Source organism: Choloepus didactylus, chromosome 4 (assembly GCF_015220235.1).
Source record: "Choloepus didactylus isolate mChoDid1 chromosome 4, mChoDid1.pri, whole genome shotgun sequence".
In the NCBI taxonomy this organism is placed as follows: domain Eukaryota; kingdom Metazoa; phylum Chordata; class Mammalia; order Pilosa; family Megalonychidae; genus Choloepus; species Choloepus didactylus.
In genome coordinates this window covers 8328678-8349538 of record NC_051310.1, presented here as the reverse complement: position 1 = coordinate 8349538, position 20861 = coordinate 8328678, and the positions used below count along the sequence as shown (strand labels likewise).

The 20861-nt window shown below is 46.4% G+C and overlaps 1 long non-coding RNA gene across 1 annotated transcript; it reads right to left on the bottom strand.

Annotated features, from left to right (window-relative positions):
* Positions 1 to 589: 589 nt before the first annotated feature.
* Positions 590 to 20233, bottom strand: LOC119533150. Its single transcript, XR_005216597.1, has 3 exons — positions 20183 to 20233; positions 858 to 978; positions 590 to 771 (listed from the first exon to the last, which is right to left on the bottom strand). It is a non-coding gene; the product is annotated as an uncharacterized LOC119533150 (long non-coding RNA).
* Positions 20234 to 20861: the final 628 nt, after the last annotated feature.

Genomic DNA, 20861 nt, shown 5'->3' with positions numbered 1-20861 from the left:
TTACCTACAGTAACAATCACCAATTATAAAATATAATTTCAAAGTCCTATTCACCAAAACCAAACAATAAACAAATATCTAGAAATAAACTTTACAAAAAATACAATACCCTTTTTGTAAAAAACAAAAACTGTAAACTTTTCTCGAGGATATAAGAAGACCTGAAAAAAAAACTTGACACGTACAATGAGTAAACTCAATGCTATAAAAATTGCAATACTCTTCAAGTTAACCTTTAAATTTGATGTATTTCTAATAAAAATTTTATAGAATTGGTAAGCTAATTTCCAAGACCATTTTGGAATGGTCTTGTAAGAGGAAATACAAAAGAGACTCTAAGAAAAACAAAAAATATCAAATATCTTAAAATGTTATAGTAGCCAAAGCAATATAATATCAATTCAGATGTGGACAAAAAGATGAATGAAATAGGATAGAGAGTACAAAAGGAAATCATTGTATACATGACAGTTTAGTTTGTGATAAAGATGGCATCTTAAACCAATGGAAGGTATGAATTATTTGATAAAAAAACTTGGGGATAATTTGCTCTCCATTTAGAAACAATTTTAGAATCTCACCTCTGGTGGATTAAATTATGTACCCCGGTTTGGACATGTTCTTCATTTTGGTCTACATACAGGTGGGTGTGGATCGACTGTAAATAAGATCTCTTCAATATGTTACATTCAGTTAAGGTGTGGCCCCACTGAATCAGGTCGGGTTTTAATCTGGTTTACTAGATTCCTTTATAAGCAGAGTGACTGTCAGCTGGAGAGAAACCACAGGAAACAGTCAGAAGCTGGAAGTCAATAGAACCCAGAGGAGAAAAGAAAAGAAATTGTCATGTGCATTACCTTGTAACAGAAAAGCCAAGGACCAAGGATTGCCAGCAGCCAACCCCAAAACACCACAATCTTTGGGGAGAAAGCATCACCTTGCTGATGTCTTGAGCTTGGACTCCTCAGCCTCAAAACCCTGTTTAAGGGAGGAGGGGCAAGAAGGCGGCATAGAGAGGAGTAGGATTTAGTTAGTTCCCTGGAGCAACTAATAAACAACCAGGAATGACTAGTAAATAACCTGGAACAACTGTTGGGGGACAATTGTGACTGTCCACACATCGTACACCACCCTGAATTGGATGAAATGGCTGAGATCACAGCATAAAATCTGTAAGCAAAAACTGCAGAACTGCACCGGGAGCTCCCTCCCCCCATGGCAGGCTGAGCTATAAGACCTTGCTGTAGGAGAAAGCAGCATTCCTGGAGCAAGCGAATATAGCTCAGCCCAGCTCCAACTGGGGTTTTAATTAACAAATGTGGACTGCTGAATACAAGCTACAAACACAGACAAACCCCTAACAAGCAGACAGAGGCTTTTAGAGACGACTGACATTAAAGAGTCAGAAAGACCAGGTGCTCTGTCTGACTGATGGGCAAAAGTAGGGGGCTGTGGACGGGCTCTGAAAGGAGGCTTTCTTTCCCTTTTTCTCTCTCTCAACCTGAGTGGCTCAGTGGAGAGAGCCTCAGCCATTTTCAGTTTGCAGCACTCTCATGGAGACAGGGGTGGAGATAACAGAATCAGAGAGACAAAGGAGCAATTCAAAGGCAGAAGATAACTCCCTAGGGGGTGTATCATCCCTAAGAGGAACAGGTGGGGCCCCACTAGTGCCTGCCTTCCCTTCAGAACTCAGACCCCAGAGCCTGGGGGAAAACAGCCAAAACAGAAACTAAAGGGGCCACACCTCCTTACACCAGTCAGGAGCAACAGGCTGACAGGCACCACCTCCTGGGCAGGTTAGGAAAAGCACAGCAGCTAGAGGCCTCACAGGAAAGTCTGTCATTCTTCTAAGATACACCCTCAGGGAAACTCAAAACTGAATATAACCTGAACCTGTTCTGGTCTGGGAAAATCTGATTGGGGTAACCAAGGAAACCAGATGCCTAGACAACAGAAAACTACAAAGTACACTAGGAAAAACAAAGATATGGCCCAATCAAAGGAAAAAACTTACACCTCAATTAAGATACAGTTGAGATATTGTTTCACTTTAATGAAACAATCAATTAAAGATTTTCAAAGAAATATGCTAAATCAATTCAAAAACCAAATCAATGAATTCAGGGAAGATATGACAAAAGGAATGAAGGATATAAAGAAAACACTGGGTGAACATCAGGTAGAAATTGAAAGTTTGAAAAAACAACAGGCAGAATCTATGGAAATGAAAGGCAAAACACAAGAGATGAAAAACACAATGGAGACATAGAACAGTACATCTCAAGAGGCAGAAGAAAACACCCAAGAACTGGAGAACCAGACACCTGATCCTACACACAAAAGAACAGATAGGGAAAAGAATGGAAAAATATAACCATTGTCTCAGGGAATTGAATGACAACACGAAGTGCAGAAATGTACATGTCATGGGTGTCCCAGAAGGAGAAGAGAAGGGAAAAGGGGCAAAAGCAATAATAGAGGAAATAATCAATGAAAATTTCCCATCTCTTATGGAAGACATAAAATTACAGATCCGAGAAGCACAGCATACCCCAAACAGAAGAGATCTGAATAGGCCTATGCCAAGACACTTTGTAATCAGATTATCAAACATCAAAGATAAAGAAAGCAGCAAGGGAAAAATGATCCATCACATACAAAGGAAGCTTGATAAGACTATTTGTGGATTTCTCAGTAGAAACCATGGAGGCAAGAAGGAAGTGGTGTGATATACTTAAGATACTGAAAGAGAAAAACTGCCAACCAAGAATCCTATATCTAGCAAAACTGTCCTTCAAATATGAGGGAGAGCTTAAAATATTCTCTGACAAACAGACAATGAGAGAGTTTGTGAACAAGATACCTGTGCTACAGGAAATACTAAAGGGAGCACTACAGACAGAAAGGAAAAGACAGGAGTGAGAGGTTTGGACACAATTTTGGGTGATGGTAGCACAACAATGTAAGTACACTGAACAAAGATGACTTTGAGTATGGTTGAAAGAGGAAGGTTAAGAGCATGAGGAAAGATGAAGACTGGGACTGTATAACCCAACGAAACCTAGAGTGCTCAACAATTGTGATAAAACATACAAATATGTTTTTACATGGGGAAGAACAAATGAATGTCAGCCTTGAAAAGTGTTAAAATGGGCTGGTATTGGGGAAAAATACAATCAATGCAATATACCTATTACAAACTATGTACTACAGTTAGTAGTATTTTAACTTTCTTTCATCGACAATAACAAATGTACTATAGCAATACTGTGAGTCAGTAATGGAGGGGGTGGTGATTAGAGGTATGGGAGGATTCAAGTTTTCTTTTTGGTCTTTATTTCTTTTCTGGAGTAATGAAAATGTTCTAATAATTGAAAAAAAATTAATTGTGGTGATGGATGCATAGTTGTATGATGGTACCATTGGCAATTGATTGTGCACTTTGGATCTTTGGATGATTGTATGGTATGTGAACTATCTCAATAAAATTTAAAAAAATAAAATAAAATTAAAGAAACAAACAAACAACCCTGTTTAAGCCAATCCATTGTATGATATTTGTTTTAGCTACCTTACACCATACACAATAATAGATTGTAGGTGAATCAAATAGCTAGGGGTAAATATCTAAACTATAAAAAGCATACAAACAAAACAAAGGAGAACATTTTTAGAATTGCAAATGGGCAAAACCTCCCTGAGCAAGGTACAAAATCTGGAAGCTGTAAAGCAGATCTCAAACTCAAATCCTGCAGGGATCCAGCAGTTTATATAATGTTATAAATCCATCAGAGATGAAATCAATACTGAGTGGTGGGGACTGGGTACATAAAAGGAATGCATGACCCACCCAAGAGCATCCCACATTTAAAGTTTTCAATCACCGGGCTGATTAATCAAAAAATTCCTGTGAGCCAAATTCTGTCTACCAGTGTCAATTTGCAATCCCTGTGTTATTGCATAAAGGAAAAGATGAACAGATTTGATACCAAAAAAAAAAAAAAAATCTTAGAATTCTGAAAGATTAAAATACAATATAAATAAATTAGAATACAAATAATATACCAAGTAAAAGATTTAAAATAGACAGTGAGTTGATAGATGGCCTATGGTGGCTTACTTGTGGGATCCCCTCTGATCCTCATCTCCTCCTACTCTCCCTTCCTCCCTCTGTTCCAGCCACACTGATCTCCCAGCTGTTCCTCAGACAGTTCAAGCACACTTCCACCTCGGGGACTTGGCACTTGCTGTTCCTATTTCTGGGATGTTCTTCCCTAGGGCCCTGTTCAAATGACCACTCTTTGTTAAAAATATCAACTCCTCCCCATCCTGTGCCCAGACCCAAAATGTAAGCTCCTTGAAGGCAAGGACTTTGTCTCTTTTATTTAGGACTCTAAGCCCAATAAGTAAAACAGTCCTTGACCCATAGTGGCTGCTCAAGTAATATTGGTCAAATAAATGGATATATTAAAAATTCCTACAAAATAAGGATGATAACCCAACAGAAAAGTTGGTTTAAAATATACATATAGGCTATTCACAGAGGAAATAATAAAAGGCCAATAAATATGTGAATGATGCACGTCACTAGTATATAGATAATGGAAATGTTGAGATGTCATTTTTCACCCAAAGGACTTTAAAAATGTATTTAGTGTTGTTGAGTGTAGAGGGAAAAGGCACTCTTATCTGTTATTGGTTATGGAGTGGTAACGGTAAGACTGCCAGAAGATCACCATGGAAGCATCTATCAAAAAATATTACACACTTAGCCTTTGACTAAAGAGTTCCACTCCTAGGACTCTATCCTAGAGAAATACGTACCCATACGCACAAAAACATATATAACGATGTTCATAGTAGCCCTTAAACAACCCACATGTCCATCAACACAGTAGGGCAAGTTATGGCCCCTCATACTATTGGAATAGTATGTAGCAGTTAAAAAGAACGAAGCAAACCTGAATTGCTGAACAGAGCAGATTTTCAAAATATATACAAAAAACAAGTCACTGAATCATACATTCAACTGATCCCATTTATGTTTTTAAAATCCTAAACTTTCCACTTGTAGGTATATGTTTATAAATGCATAGAAGAAAAGGACCCGAAAGATGCACAGCAAATTGAACAGATGGCTGTCTGGGGAAGGAAGTGGTATGGAATGGGATTTAAACATTTTGCTTACTAGTGCAGGGGTCCCAGGCAAACTACTTGAGTTCAACTTGCAGCTAATGCCTGTGGGAGCCGGGATGGGAATTCAGACTCCTGTATTCCTCATCCAGGGAGTTTTCCCAGTACCACATTGCCTAATCTGAGCCTCTCTGCATCAATGAGAAAACTGAATGAGGCTCAACATCCTCCCCCAAAATACTATAATAAAATCGGGAGAAGCATCAGGGTGCCGTGTGACCAGCTTTATGTTTTCTGTAGACCAAATGAATCCCTGAAACAATTATTGAGCATCTTCGTGGTTCTCCATGCAATATTCCTGAAGCTGACATTCTAAACAGTTCTCTTTATTTGCAGTTACTTCCATAATTGGAAGCCATACTATGACCACACTGCCATGTGGTGGTGACAGGACCTGGACTTTTGGGCAAGAAAGACCTCAGTTCAAGTTTCTGCTTAATCACTTATTTAACCTCTGTGAGCCTCACTTCCTTGTTTATAAAACAGGAGAATAGTTCCTCATAGGATTATCAGAAGATTAAAAGAGAACATGATTGAAAAATGCTTAGCACAATGCCTGGCATACAGTAGGCGCTCATTAAATACTATTCCCTCCTTTCTTTCCCATTCAGCTATAATTAAGAATCTCACACATCTCTCTACCAGAAAAGAAAAAAATCTTTCTTTTCTAAGGCTCTAAAGGTAAAGTAAGGCTCAGTTCATTTCGGTATTGATGCTGAGGTATGACCCTACAGGAATGTAATGGAATTGGGGACTCTCTGCTTGGAAGAAACCTAACAGATAAGTTTTTTTCAACAACCTATCTAGGTTCTGAAGCCACTCTATCACCTGTGTTTGAATGCTTCCAACATCTGCGAAAGCCGTCTTCTCCAAGGGGATCTGTTCCTTTCATCCATCCATCAACCAACCCACTCCAATCCATCCACCCATCAATTCACTCATCCATCCATCTGTTCATCCATTTATTCATCTGTTTTGTTTCCTAGATGCTAAAACAAATACAAAACAATGCATTGACTTAACAACAGGAATTGATTGGCTTACAGTTTCAGAGGCTATAAGGCTTACTTCCTCCCAGGGTCAGTATCATCTGACTGGCCGGCAACCTTTGGGGTTCCTTGGCTTTTCCATCACATGGCAATGTACATGGCAGCATCTTCTCCTTTCTCTTCTGGTTCTGTTGACTTCCAGCTTCTGGCTGCTCCCCAAGGCTTCTCTTTCTCTACCCAATTTCCTTCTGCTTATAAGGACTTCAGCTGTATCTGATTAAGGCCCACCCTTATTCAATTTTGGCACACCTTAACTAATAATATCCTCCAAGGTCCTCTTTACAAACGGATTCACACCCTCAGGACTCAGAACCTGACCATGCCTTTTTTGGGGGACATGTTTCAAATGCTAACAGCATCCTTCCATCCTTCCTTCCTTCCTTCCTTCTGTCGATCTACCCATCCATCCACCCAACCATCCATCCATCAAACCATTGCACAAACATTTATTGTGTATATACCATGCACTAAGCAATGTGGTAGGCACCAGGACTTCAGTTGAACATATCATGGCCAAGCTGTCAAGGAACTCAAAATCTGGTGTATGTAACAAATAAAATGAGATACTATGACAAGTGCTGAAATAGAGTCCCCTTTAAAGTGCTGTAGAAGAATCGAAGTACTAACTGTTCTGGGGGAGTCTGAGGAGGTTTCCAGCAGGGATGGCATTTTAATCAGATGCCAAAGACTGTCTAAAAAAGTTCTCCAGGCAGAGAAGAGAGGAAGGGCATTACAGAGAGATGAAATAGAAAACAATACAGACATGTACATACACGATATGATCAGAAAATGGTCGCTAGGGCAGGGGTGGAGGGTGTGTGGCAGACTGTGATTCAGAAAAGGTGACAAGAGGCAAAACTCTGAAAGTCTTTGCATACCCTGCTTAAGTTAAGTTTTGGTGAGTAAAGCAGTCATTCTCTAGAAATCTCCATAAGAAAATATGCAAAGAATCCCCATGATGTTCTTACATTAATCTATGCTGCCAGTTCAGGCTTAGATGCGGCTTTGCAGAATATATTTTTTAAAGTTTCATTATGCCACTGTACATCAAAATAGGCCAATATAAATTATAATACGGTCATGCCAATAGGACTTGCAAACACAATATTTTAAGTTCATATTGCATTCCAAGACCCATAAAAATTATTCTGAATGGCTGTTTGCTTTTTGAAGCCAAATGAAAAGGTATTTGCAATTTGATTATTAACAAATCAAATCACTGATATGATATTGGATTCGGTACATCTCAAACTGACTAAGAGTGAAAAATCCTCAGTGGTCACTTATGTAGCATGGCTGGTTTATAATTTCCTGTGTGTCATTAAGAATAAGCACCAGAGCCAACTCCAATTTATTTTGATTTATTTTAACCATTTCCCTGATCTGAGAATTTCTCTAGGCCTTTAGCAGGCATCAGAGCTTTTCTCTGGCTGGGGCTGGTATGGGTCTGATCAGTTGGCTAGATGACTAAGTGGTTGGAGCAGTGGGCGGATGGGTGGATGGATGGATGGGTGGATGAATGGATGAGTCATCGTCTGGATGAATGACTGAATGCCATTCAGACTGCACACCAGATTTGAAGAATTAGAAGCTCAAGACCTGAGTTGCTTTCACATTGGAAAGGGTGCAGGTTTTCTCACTTCCAACATTTAACTGCTTGTATTTTTGAAATTGCCCTGTGTTTGGACCTGTGTCTTTGATTTAAAAGTCCCCTCCCCACCTTTTTTTAAAAGATATGCCCAGGGCCTTTTGAGAGTAATTGCTAGGGAGAAAACAATATCCCCTTAAGTAAAATTGATCATCCTACATAGGTGCCTTGTGGGCAGGGTCTCAGATCCCTCTGAAAGTTCAGAGGAAAGCCTCCTCCTTCCAGCAAAGATGCTTCGCCTTGCCTCAGCAGCATGTGCTTCGGTCTTTGAGAAAGTCTCTTTCCACCTATTTCAAGCCGAGGCCTTGATTTCATGGACTCCTCAGATGACTTAAACTCTGCTCAAGTACAGAAATGCACGACCCCAGGAAACACAGGATGAAGCATCTGAGGACACTCCCTTCTGCCTACTGACCAGAAACCTCGGGGCTCCTTTTCTCACTCTGTACAGGATTGGGGTTCTGGGAGCTACACCTCGTCCTTCTCTGCTCAGCTTTGAAGCCATCTCCAGGCTTCCACCCATGCTGTTGGACACCTCTTCCAGGTAGACAGTGTTTATGGCTGTCCTTGGCTTCTCACTACGGCTTTCTCTCACCTGAGACTCATGATTTATTGGGCAAGACAAGAATTATTTACTGAACTGTTAACTTTGTTTAAAAAATAAGAGGAAACAAAGGCTTGCTATCTTTCTCTGGACTTTTGCATTATAAGTACATTCTAGTTATACATTGCTGCATAGCAAACCATCTCAAAATTTAGTGGCTTAAAACAATAATTTACGATCTCTTGGGTTGATGGGCTCAGCTAGGTAGTTCTCCCTTGGGGTCTTTTATGTCTCTGTATTCAGATGTCAATCGGGGCTGGAGTCACTTGAAAGCTTGGCCAAGCTGGGTGTGCAAGACAGCGTCTTCACTGTCATGCCTGTTGGCAAGTTAGCACCTTAGGAACAGCAGGGGGCTGACCAGGGATCTCCCGCCATCCAGCCTCTCCACACAGCTAGCCTGGACTTCCTCCTGGCATGCAGGGCTCGGGAGAGCAAGGCTACTTCCATAGTGTCTGGCTTTCCCCAGGGTGAGCATGCTAAGAGAGCAAGGTGGAGTCCGTAACGCTTCTTCTGCCTCAGAAGCCAGAGAGTATCATTTCCCTCGCTTCTGTTGGTTATAAGTCAGTCCCAGGGTCAACCCAGATTCAAGGGGAGGAACCCACTCGATGGCACAACTACCGAGAAGGATGCTGCATCGGGAGGCCGTCTTTGGAGGCCGGGTCCTGTAATACACCAGACAACATCTTTCCTGTTGTTCTGTTAGAGTTGGGTCTCTGCCACTCACAAAACAAAGCAAGTTTGAGCAGAGCCCATTCTGCCCTCCCCCCTAGTAAAATCCTCCTGTCCAACCCAATTCAAATACTGCTTCTTGGTGCAACCGTACCCCAGTTTCCCTTTCCCAATCAGAAATAAGCTCTTCCTCCTTGAATTTCACAGCTCTGTTGGAAATCAGTTAGAAGAATTGGCGAGAGCCTGAGACATCACTGAGGCTCAACATCCTACTTTAACGGCTTGGGAAACTGAGGCCCAGAGAGGCAACGGGGCAACCAATGTCACACAGCACGAGACTGGACTGCTTGGGGAACACTTAGAGCAGTCACCACGCTCGCCCACGCATGGAGGGTGTATGTGCACATCCTGTTCCCTCTACTGGACTGTAAATCCCTTGGAAGCAGGGACTGTGCCCGTCCCTCTTCGATGTCCCATGGCACCTGGCACAGTGCTTGGACAGGGAAAGGTCTCCAATTCTTGTTCCCTGAAGAAAATCCTACATCGGGCATTTCCCAGGCCCGCTCTGCCCTAAGCCAGTGTGTGGCCCCCGGGGGGCCGCCCCTCTGCCCCATGAAGAAAGTTGGAAGAGGGGGATTCAGGCAGCAAGATGGAGTCAAAAGAACAGTGCAGCAGGGAGCCCGGCAGGCCCGGGTGCTCGTCTCCGTCCTGCAGATTGCCAGGTGGGCACCCTTGGGCAAGGCCAGGACCTCGGTGAACCCACATTTCCTCGTTGGTAAAACAGGATGTAATAATCACACCCGCCTCCCAGGCATGTGGCTAAGGGCAATAATGTATGCAACGGGGCTTTGAAATCCCTAATAAAGTACACAGAGGTGAGGGGCTGGTTTCATTAATAGAGTTGGAGGCCAGACTCCAGTTTGGGGGGTGGGGCGATCCTGCGAAGAGCTGCCACCCTTCCCCACCCCCACAGCTCTCCCCAGGCCCAAAGGACAAGCAAGCCCACCCCAGGCTGCCCGGCACCCTCCAGGGCCGAGGGAGATGAGCCCCATCGGGTTCTCTCCCTCCCCCCTAGGATCCCCACCCACCGTTAGCCCCGAGTGGGGAAGGAGACGCACATGACTAACTGTGCCCACTGTTGCCTCCTGGCACGGACAATTAGCCACCTGCATCTCATTCGGAGGCGCCCAGAGGCTAATTGCACCTGCCAGACCCCATGGGCTGTGGGGCACATGTGTGTGTCTAAGACTCCCCCAGCTACCAGCGGGCACCCAAGCAGGGGCTGCTGAAGCGAGTGGGTGCATTTAACATCCGCCAACAGACTGCTGGCCCCTGAGCACAAAGAGGCCCGGCCGTGACTCGTCCTTCCCCAGGGAGGAGGGACAAAGGAGGCCTTCCCTGGGGCACCAGGCTAGCACTGGAGCGGCTCAGTCTCCTCGGACTCGCTCTGGGGTGAGGGACGCGTTCACTTCCAGGCTGCCACTGCGATCAGAACCACCCTGCCTTGGGGTTCCAGAAGGATGTCACCTGGACCACCGCTGCTCCAACCCTGCCCACCGTCAGAGCGCGGAGCAGCCTTGCTTTAACACAGACGTGCTGACCCATGTGCCTTCCACTGTGCCCTGGGAGCGCCTCAGAGGCCAAAGACCCTGCCGTGGTCATCGTCACCCCTGGCGCAGGGCTAGAGGAAATGTGTGTTGAATGAATGAATGAATGAGTGAATGAATGAATGACAAGCGCTGCCTCCATAGAGCTTCTCTCAATTTCAACCCTGTATTGTCAGGGAAGTCCACTGCACCCTCATCACCCAGCAGCAGCAGAGTCAACCCCAACACCTTCTTGCATTCCGGGCCTGGAGTCCTAACCTTGGGGCCCCACCCACTCCTGTAGCACCTGCTCCCTCTGGCTCCTGAGGAGTCTGGATCCCCCTCTAGAGATTTCCCGCTGGGATTCCCAATCCTCTAGCCCCGCCCCTCAGGTCTTTCTATTCTCCCCTTCATAGAAGAGTGCCTGCCCCACCAGGCCCTTGGGGCCTCACCTTCTCAGGCCAGCCCATCTGACACGCCCCCTTCGGGAGGTAGGATTGCCCGAGGTGGCGGGTTGTTTGGTGAACAACCAGCCAGTCTCTGCCCCTCCCCACCTAGGATCCCGAATATAAAGCAAAGGAACCATTAGTCATCTCCTCTGCCACTCTCTGGATAAAGAGAAAACACCATAATCTGGCATCCGAAACCTTCATCACACCCTTCCTGTCCCACACCCTATGCTCCAGCTGGCAAACGAGTGAGAGCCCCCAAGCTGCCCAGGCTGTTCGTGGCCTGGCTGATTCCACCCCCTCTGCTGCCCGGCCCCTTCTCCCCTGCATGCCCCTGGGCCTTCGAGATCCTCCTCAAGGCTTCTTGCCCTGCAGAGCTCTCCCCAGACTCCTTCCCGTCAAAGTGATGGCCTGTTCTGATATCACTGCCCTTGCCAGGCCTTGCACCTGTCCACGCCCACTTTACGGTCCACCCATGCAGTATCTTACTGGGATCAGCAAGCTGCTGCTGTTTTACCAGGAGCACCCGCTCCCGGGGCCCGAGGGACAGGGCAGATGATCTGAATGTGTGCAAGCCAGAGAGCATGGCTGGGCCCAAGTTGAACGTGAGACCATATGCCTCCTGGAAGAACATTCCAATTTGTTTAAGGAGGAGGAGGGCCATAGGAAGAGAAAGAAGAGATGCTCTGACAGTGAAACAAAGCACATCAGCGTTGGGGATTTGGTTTACAGCTAGGGTGGCCACACCTCCTGCTTTTCCCAAGAGAGGCCTAGTTCATCCCCACTGTCCCAGTGCAATTATAAATAGGTTCCCGTCACCCTCAGAAGTATCCCAGTTTGGATGGCAAATTAAAATTACATGGTCACCCTTCCCGCAGACCAGGCGTTTTCTTCTCCCTTTGTAACAAGCATTCAGAGCAGGTCTGCCTTGCCTCACCTCTAAGCACGCCCCCACCACACCGACAGATGAGATTCGGGTTCCACAAATAAGCACCCCCCGCCTCCCCCACCTCCAGGGGAGGAATATTTGTCCCTGTCCTTCCACGGAGGGCTGGGCCATTTCAACCTGGTTTGGCCTCTCCACAGTCACAGTCTACTTCCCCTCGCTGGACTTTGGTCTCAGTCCCATGACTTGCTTTGGCCAATGGGATGTTCGCAGGCATGCCATGAGCTGGGATGTGAACGGAGCTTGCACAACTGGGATTTGCCTCATGGAACTGTATCATCCCATGAGAGGAACTTCTCTCAGGGAGTCGCTGCCCCTTTAGCCGGGGCCCCAGAACGAAGGCAGCACTGAGCCCAGTCCTGTGGAGGAAGCTGGGTCAAGCCAAGGCCAGACTAGGTCCATGGAACCCCAGCCAACCTCAGAGGTGTGCATGAGATCCAAGTGCACATTGTAGATTGCCACTGAGATCTTGTGATTGTTTGTTATATGGCAAAAGCTGACTTGTACACCCCCACACTGTCATTTGGTTCCAATCAGTTTGTGCTCACTCTCAATTCTGTGGGTTCCAGCTCCAGGCAACTGGCCCCAACTTCAATAAGGACCTCGAGCCTCCCCGCACAGCTAGAGCCTTGGCTGAGCTCTCCGTCTGGCCTTTGGGGAGTCCTCTCCATGCCAGGCTCCAGCTCTGAGAGGATCTGGAAAATTACAGCTTACTGTGTTTTCATTAACCAATTACACATCTGTGAACTTTCTAGACCAGCATGGTCCAGTAGAAATATAATGTGAGCCCCATACTCAATTTAACTTTTTCCAGTAGCCACATTTTAAAAAGTAAAAAGGGGGTGAAATGAATTCCAATAATAAATTTTATTTAGTCCAACATATCCGAAATATTATTTCAACATGTAACAGCAATATTTTTAAAAGTATTTAAAAGATAGCTTACATTCTTTTTTATACTAATTCTTTGGCGTCTGAAGTGTTTTTAATGCATACAGCATGCCTCACATCGTATTATCCACATTTTAAATGATCAATAGCCACACGTGGCTTGTGGCTTACTCATTGGACAGGGTAGCTCTAGAATACAGAAGGGAGAACTCAGTGGCACCCATGCTAACCCATATTTATTTAATGAATGAATGAATGATACATACACAGGAGTGTACTGAATGAATGAATGATAAACACACAAGCGTGTATGTTTTAAAACTGGAGTTGGTGGACAAACTATCACCCATGTTATAAAGACCCATGACTCATATAGATCAAATTTACATTGTAAAGGATAGTAATATTTTGAAGTCCCAGTTGGCTGCACCATATATGAGCCCATGTAATAGTCTTGCTAAAAGGATCACACGCAACTAAAATGCAAGTTCAGCCAACATTTCCTAAACCCTTTTGACCATGGAATGTTATTTGAATTGTACCATTCTTTCAGGTGCCAATGGAGACTCATGAGATACTGTTTAAATTAAAGTAGACAGCAGAAAAACAGTCTCATGGCTGAAATAACTGCTGTAAGAAATGATCAATTTTGATCCATGTACTCAATAAAAGTAAACATTGAATAATTGCACAAATAACTGTTAAAATTATGAGATAAAATGCCTAACAAAGGTCAGCAATTGTCCAATAGAAAGCACACAGCTTGACGGCAGGCGGCAAAGTGGGCAACCTGCTGTAGACACCACCCTTCCGACATCTGATGATCTGCTCTTTGACTTCCTATTGCTATCAGGTGTGGGAAACCCTTTCCCAAAAGTGGGTTATCACCTAAAAATGAAAACTACCATCTATCAAAGGCTAAGTGCCAGGCACTGTTCTAACCCTCTGAGGAAGATACTACAATTAGCAACTATTTTACAGATGAAGAAACTGAGTCACAAAGAGATCAAGTAACTTCCCAGGTCAGGTTGTAGCCGGGGATTCTGGTTCCAGAAGCAGCGTTCCTAACTGGTGAGCTGTGCAGCTGCTCTCGGTTAACAGTGAGAACAGCTCTACAGGTGAGTTGAGCCCTTTTCTAACACATACTTTCAAATGAATTTGAGATGAGAAATACCACCAGCCGTGATGGCTTCCCTCCCTTGCAACACCTGCAGTTATCTCAGAACCTGTATACCTCACAGAACAGAGTTCAGGAAACGGGAGACGGATGCAAACTCGGTTTAATGCTGCCAGAAGCAATTTAAAATCATTTATTGATGGACTTAATTGCTCCCTTTTCTCCCCACCCCCATTTCCAAAAGGGCAGCTTTCGACAAAAATAGAATGCAATTACATCAAGGGGGGAGGGGGTACGATGTCCCAGATAATGCCACCGAAATTCAGCCCAAAACTTTGCTTTGAGCTCCCCAACAGCTGGAGTCGGGTGGGAAGGATGGCAGGCCACCGAGTTCTTATTGTCTGTGCTCGGATTCAGCCCATATGCCAGGAGAACCAATTTTTCTTGGCCCAGCGCCCTAGGATGCATTTGTCACAGGGGCATTTGCATAAGTGGCATTGAGCAGTGAAATGAATGATATTCCAATAGTCGTTTTATAAAAAAATGCAGTGATGTCCCTTGGGTGGCTCTTTTGATATCATTGTGTAACCTTTGCTGAGGGCAAAATATTAAAGTGTTGTTCCGCAAAGGCAATTCTAAAGGGGAATTTAAGTAACGAGAGTGCTTTGATTCTAGGCAAAAGAGCATGCGGAGAAAATTCTGGGATTTCAGTTGAAGCCACTATCAAATCTGTCCCCTCATCGCCATCCCCCACTGCCGTGGCCCCGGGCCAGCTCCTCCTTCTCTCTCCCCTAACCTTTCTCTGCTATCTCTTTACTGCTCTCCCAGCTTCTAACCAGGGCCACCGCCAGCCCCTGTCCCCCACCATCACCACAGTGGTTGTCCTGAACCCGAGCTGAGCATGTCTCCTCTTGCTCAAAAAATCTGCTTCTCTTCCACTAGGGTGAGGAAGCAACTGCCTTGTCCGCTTTGTTGACCCCCCCATATCCCCAGGGTCTGGCACATGATAGGTGTTCAGTAAATATTTATTGCTGAATAAATGAATCATTCAAAAATGAAAAAAGAAGTGCAAGCCCTCGAGGCCCTCCCGCCAACTTGCGAGACCTCAAACTTAATGTCTACTTGCCTCTCTGCCATCTCTCTTACTGTCCTAGCTCCATCGACTATTAAAATTGTTCTTGAATGTCACCTTCTCTATGAAACTTTCCTCCTTTCCTCCCATCAAAATGAATCCTTCCTTCTTCGATGTCTCCGTGGCCCCCCAGCACAGGCTGCAGCAGGTAAAAAGATGTGGGTTGCAATGCTGGAAGCCTGGTTCGGGGTGACTCAGCCATTTGAGCTGTTGGAGCCTTAGCTTCTTCATCTATAAAATGGCAACGATGAAGATAACTGCACTTCAAGGCAGGAAAGCAGAACAGATGGGCTAGTTTTCTAAGTCACAAAGAGATCTACGAACGACAGCATGCCCAGTCTGACCCCCTCTAGCCTGCAGGCCGCTCCAGAGCAGGAAGCTTTCCAGACTCACATCTCCATCATGTCGAGCAGGGGGGCACCTGGAGGATTTAATAAACGTCAGCGAATTTAGATGTGAGGGCTAATGCCTGGGTGCTTATGGCGTGCATCCTGGGTCTCAAACCCCAAGGTTCTGAGCAGTATTCATAAAAATCCAGAATCCTTCCCAACCCTTCAAAAGTCTTTGATTTCATGGTTCTAAGTATAGAAATAACCTTTCGAGTTTAAATAGAAAATGGGGAGCTGAAGACAAGTGACAAAAGTCTTCCAAGATCTCCAGGCACAGGCTCAGGTAGGTCACGCCATGCGGAGGGAGAGATCTGTTTGACAAATCTGTGGGTGAATCGAGAGTTCCGGAGAGCGGGGCGTGAGCCTGGGCAGACAAGATGATTAGCCATAAATGGAGAGCACCTCAGGGGACCCTCCTACAGACAGTCTGTCACCCAGTGTTCCTACCATTCCATTTCAAAGTTTAATTAGATAATCACTTTCCAATGCTGAGATGCAATTAACCCCTCTGGAGTGGTCCTGGTTTGCAATCAACTTTCACAGGCCACGGAAGCTAGAATGCCCGGGATAGACTTCAGCCTTGCAAATTTGAGAAAAACATTTCTAAAAGAGAAAAAGTAACCAGCAAATATTTGTGGGTTTTAAAAAGAGAGCTTCTTCTCTAAATGTCAGAAGAAAAGAATTTCTCTTCCAAGAGTTGGGCCTTTGCCATCAGGACCTCTTTCTCCATAAACCTAAAGAAAACTCTGCAGCCAGCAGAAGACAAAAGGAATGACAGCCTTCTCCTTAAAGGCCAGTGCCCAGCCAGCCACAGAGGCGCACACCCATTTCCCTCTTCACTGGCCGCTGTGCTGGTCCCGTTTCATTTGACTCTGGGGGAGAATATAGATCCCTTCTTTGGCCTTCTTCCACACGCCCCCCTCCCCGATGCCCAAACCTAGGTTTGCAAAGGGCCAAAGAGAGTTCAAAATATCCTTGGCCTTTCAAAAGCAATTTATTTGTATGGCTTTGCTAAGTATTCCTCTGTTTTACCTGACCCCTATGATATCCCCATGGGGTGGACAGGAAAAGGAACATTAGTCTAAAATACAGGATGCTGACTCAGAGAGTGTCTATACTCAAGATCACGGCTGATGAGAGCCAGAGCAAGATTCAAACCCAGGGCTGCAGTTATAGCTTTGCCAGAGCCAAGTTCTTTTCACTACACCTTCTCGTTGGGGATTCAGCACGTACCCCCTCGGAAACCACCCAGCCTCAAGGAACCCTAAATCTAATGGAGCTGCAGTCAAGAGTGGGACCCCAGACGAGTGGCCATCGGACATGGGGCAGCCAGGGGGAATTTGCTCCGCAGAGTCAGGACAAGGGTGGGGCAGCTGAGGCATCTCGTGAGCAACCCTGAAGTGGGGGCTCCATCTCAGGGGCAAGCACTTCCTGGCCCTCGTGTGGGTGAGCTGGTAAATCGTCAACAACTGGCTCTCTAGGGAAAATAGCACTGATTTGTAGCACTTGCCAATATCAACAGTGTAAATACTCCTACCATAATGGATTTCAAGCTGCCCGTGTGAAGTCACTGCACAGATGGGGAGAGGTGCACACACGTGCTCTCGTGAGCCAAACAACCGGTACAGGCCAGCGCAAACCGGTTCCAGCCCACAGCCAAAGTTGCCTTTGGATTGAGGCCCGAGAAGCTAATTGCCTTGGATGTAAAGGATGGAGCTGAGCTGGGAAGGCAGAGCTGCGGGCAGTTTTTATAGAGCGGCCCTGTCCAACACTATAGCTCCTAGCCACATGTGGCTATTCCTTTTGAATTAGTTAAAATTAAATAAACTTAAAAATTCAGTTCCTTGGTGGCACTAGCCACATGTCAAGTGCTCAACACTCGTATGTAACTAGTGGCTTCGACATGGGCCAGTGCAGATTATAGAACACACACATCAACGCAGAAAGTTCTATTGGTTGGTGTCAGAGGGTAGGAGAGAGAGAGCAATGAGTTCTTGGGGAGAGAAGGGAAGCTCTGAAAGGGAGATGAAATAAACTCCCTCAAGTTCCCAGTTTTACCAAGGAGCGGGCTTGAATGAAGGACGAGTCAAATGAGCTCAGCAGTGACGTCGAGAGCCGAGAGCTTTCTGTGCGGAGGGTCCCATGAGGGGAGGCTGCCCCTGCCTTTGGGGAACACGCAGACTTGGCTCGGAGCAGGTGCTCACTGCAAGCATCGAGCTTATTGGACTATCTCTGAGTCAGTGTTCCACGGAGCACGCTTTGGGAAACCACCTGTCCAGCTGCAACCAGGCTGGCCCAGAGCTGCTGCAGCTGCCGCAGGAAGTGTTAGGGTTCTGGGCATCAGAGGGTCTGACTTCGGTTAAAATCTCAATCAGGAAGCAGCTTTCTCTCCCAAGAGCAGGGATGCAGCCTTCCTCACTGTCTTGTGAGCATGAAGAAAGCTGGCGAGGACCACAGAGGACGCAAAGCTGCAGACACACAGTGCTGGGTCAGTGGTGGAGGAAACCAACCCCACGTTTAACTGCCAAGGTAGCAGCAAGCAGCTGGCAGAGCCCAACACTGCCACAAGTCAGGGAGCGGAGGCAGGATTCAAACCCAGGCCCGCTTTCCTCCAAAACCCTCGCTCTTTCCCTCACCCTTCCGTCACCTTAGAAACCGATCCTTGCCTCTTGATTTCTTCTATTTCATGTCCCCGATTCATCCTAGGACTTGGTCTCCTCCCTTTCAATCCCCTTTACCTTTCTTCTCAGAGCCCTTGTGTCTTTAACAACCCCCTTTAAAAGGAAATTTAAAAAGGCAGCTGTTTTATTCTATTCTAAGGGTAAATTCATGCTCCTTCCCAAAACTTAGAAGGCAAAAGAGAAGTGCAAGGAAAAGGTGGGGGTGGTCACCCATAGTTCCATCACACAGAAGAAAGGAAAAAACTGAGAAGGTGTTTTCCGTGTGGAACGTCTTTGTTTGGCGTCACTGTGATCACGCAGCAGAGTCAGCCTTGAATCTGGCTTTTCGCCTTGACATTCAATCACCTGCCTTTCCCGGGTCACTGTACTCTTCACAGATGTGACCTTCCAGGGCAGCACATCACTTTCAGGTGGGGGGAGACCACGGTTTACTTAAACAGTCCACTTTTGTCAGAAGTTAGGTTGTTTCCAATTCTTCTTTCATAAATGGCAGTTCAATTTACATCTGAGCACACACCTTTCCCCACTTTTCAGATTGTTTCTTTGGGCCGGATTCCCAGAGGTGGAATTACTGGATCAAAAGGTATGAATATTTTAAAAGCTCCCGATACAGGTTGCCAAACTTCTCTCCAAAGAGGTTGTACCAATTTATACCCCCAAAGCTCTGCTTGCATTCCTCCTTCTCTCTCCACAGCCTTGCATAATATATGCTTTTCTTTGCTAAATTCATCGATTATGGCCCTAACTCATTGTTTTGATAGGAATTCCTTCAATTATTTAAAAGACTGACACTTTTCTCAAAGCCCAATAAACTTTTTAAAGTTTGGTGGTGACCCAAACCAGATGAATCTTTTTTAAAAAAGTGTGATTGGTCCAGAGGCTGCCAGATCTCCAGGCAGGAAGCACAGTTTTCCTGGGAAATCTAAACTTGGAGAAACTGCCCAGGATCCTCTCCACTCCAGCGGGCTCTTGGGATTCCCTCCTGAGCTCCCCCCTCCACCTGCCAAGTACACCTGCCTCCACCTAAGGGCCCATCCGATGGGAAGCCTGGGCCTCTATGGCCGCAGCCAGGCTGCGACCCCATAGCAGGGGCCAAGCCCAATTCAGGTTTGCACCGCGATTGATTTTAGTCTGGTGAATGGAGATGAAGTCGGCTTGCATTAGGTTTTAAATTGGAGGCTCATGATTTATTTGTGAAATTCCCGGGGTGGGGGGAGAGGAGAGAAAGAGGAGAGAGGAGAGGAGGAGAGGGGGAAAGTGGGGGGGGAGTGTTGGAGGGTGAAAAACGGAAATTGAGAGAGAAAGTGAGGCAAGAACGTGGAAAAAGAAAAAGGGAAGGAAGGAAGAAAAGAGAAACAGTGAAAAAGATGAATGTAGGTGGAGGGGAAAGAAGCAAGCAGGAGAAATTGAGAAATTGAAAGAGAAAATTTGAGAGAATAGAGGGTGGCTGGGGATGCGCCGCTCTGAATGAAAGAGAAACGGTCCAGCGACGGTAGAGGCCAGTCTTGGACGGAGGGACAGGGGACAAACAGATGGGGAGCCGCCCGGGAGGAGGAGGGTCGCGTTGAGCCGGGGACAGCCAAGGAAAACAGGCCCCGCGCCCCACGACCTCCGCCGGGCCCCTGTGCCACCCCCGCCCGCTCGCCCCGCGCAGAGGGAACGTCGGGTGCGGGAGCAGCACCAGCGGCCCCAGACACGGAAGGCGCTGCCCAGTTTGCAAAACAACCGCCCACCCCCGCCCCACCCCCCACGCCGCGGAACAGGAGGGGACTCTTGCAAACGACGCGCGCCGAGGCACCCCCGCTCCCCGCACCCCTGCACCCCGCACCTCTCCGCGGAGCTGGCGGTGCTGGCGGCGGCGCCGGGCGGGCCGGCCCGTGGCGATCCCAGATGGCGACGCTAGAGGGCGCGCAAGGGTTGCTGCGCCGCGCCCGGTCCGCGAGGAGCGGCCGGAGGGAAACGCAGAGAGCCAGGGGCCGTGTGGGGTGCCCGGCCCGGCAGTGGGGTGCTGGGACCCGGGGCATCAGCCCGGATGTCTGACAGGGCAACCACGCTGCGCTGGGGGAGGGGGGCGCGCCGAAGGATGCTGCGCACTTTATTTATTTGGGGAAGAGGTTACACCCGAATCGAATCTTTGCAAGACTTGAGTCAAGCACGTTTGAAACGAGATGAGAGGCGCTGGCGAGGAGGGCAGGGAATAAGATGTGTTAAACCAAGCCCCGCACCTCCAACCCTGGGTTCTAAACTGCACACTTAAAGCTGCTTAGGAGGAGAAATAGCCTGATCTCGCTAGCACTCACCACTCCATAGACACACACACACACACACACACACACACCCTTTCAGAATCAGGGTGGGGGTGTGCGGAGAACGAACTTTAAAAGGCTTTTAAAGCAAAAAAAGAAAAGGAGGTTTGCACAAGGCTGAGGTACTTGAAATGATTTTTGTGTTGCAAATTGCCATGCTTTTACTGAGATGCTGATGAAAATAAATGAAGCTCCCCTCTC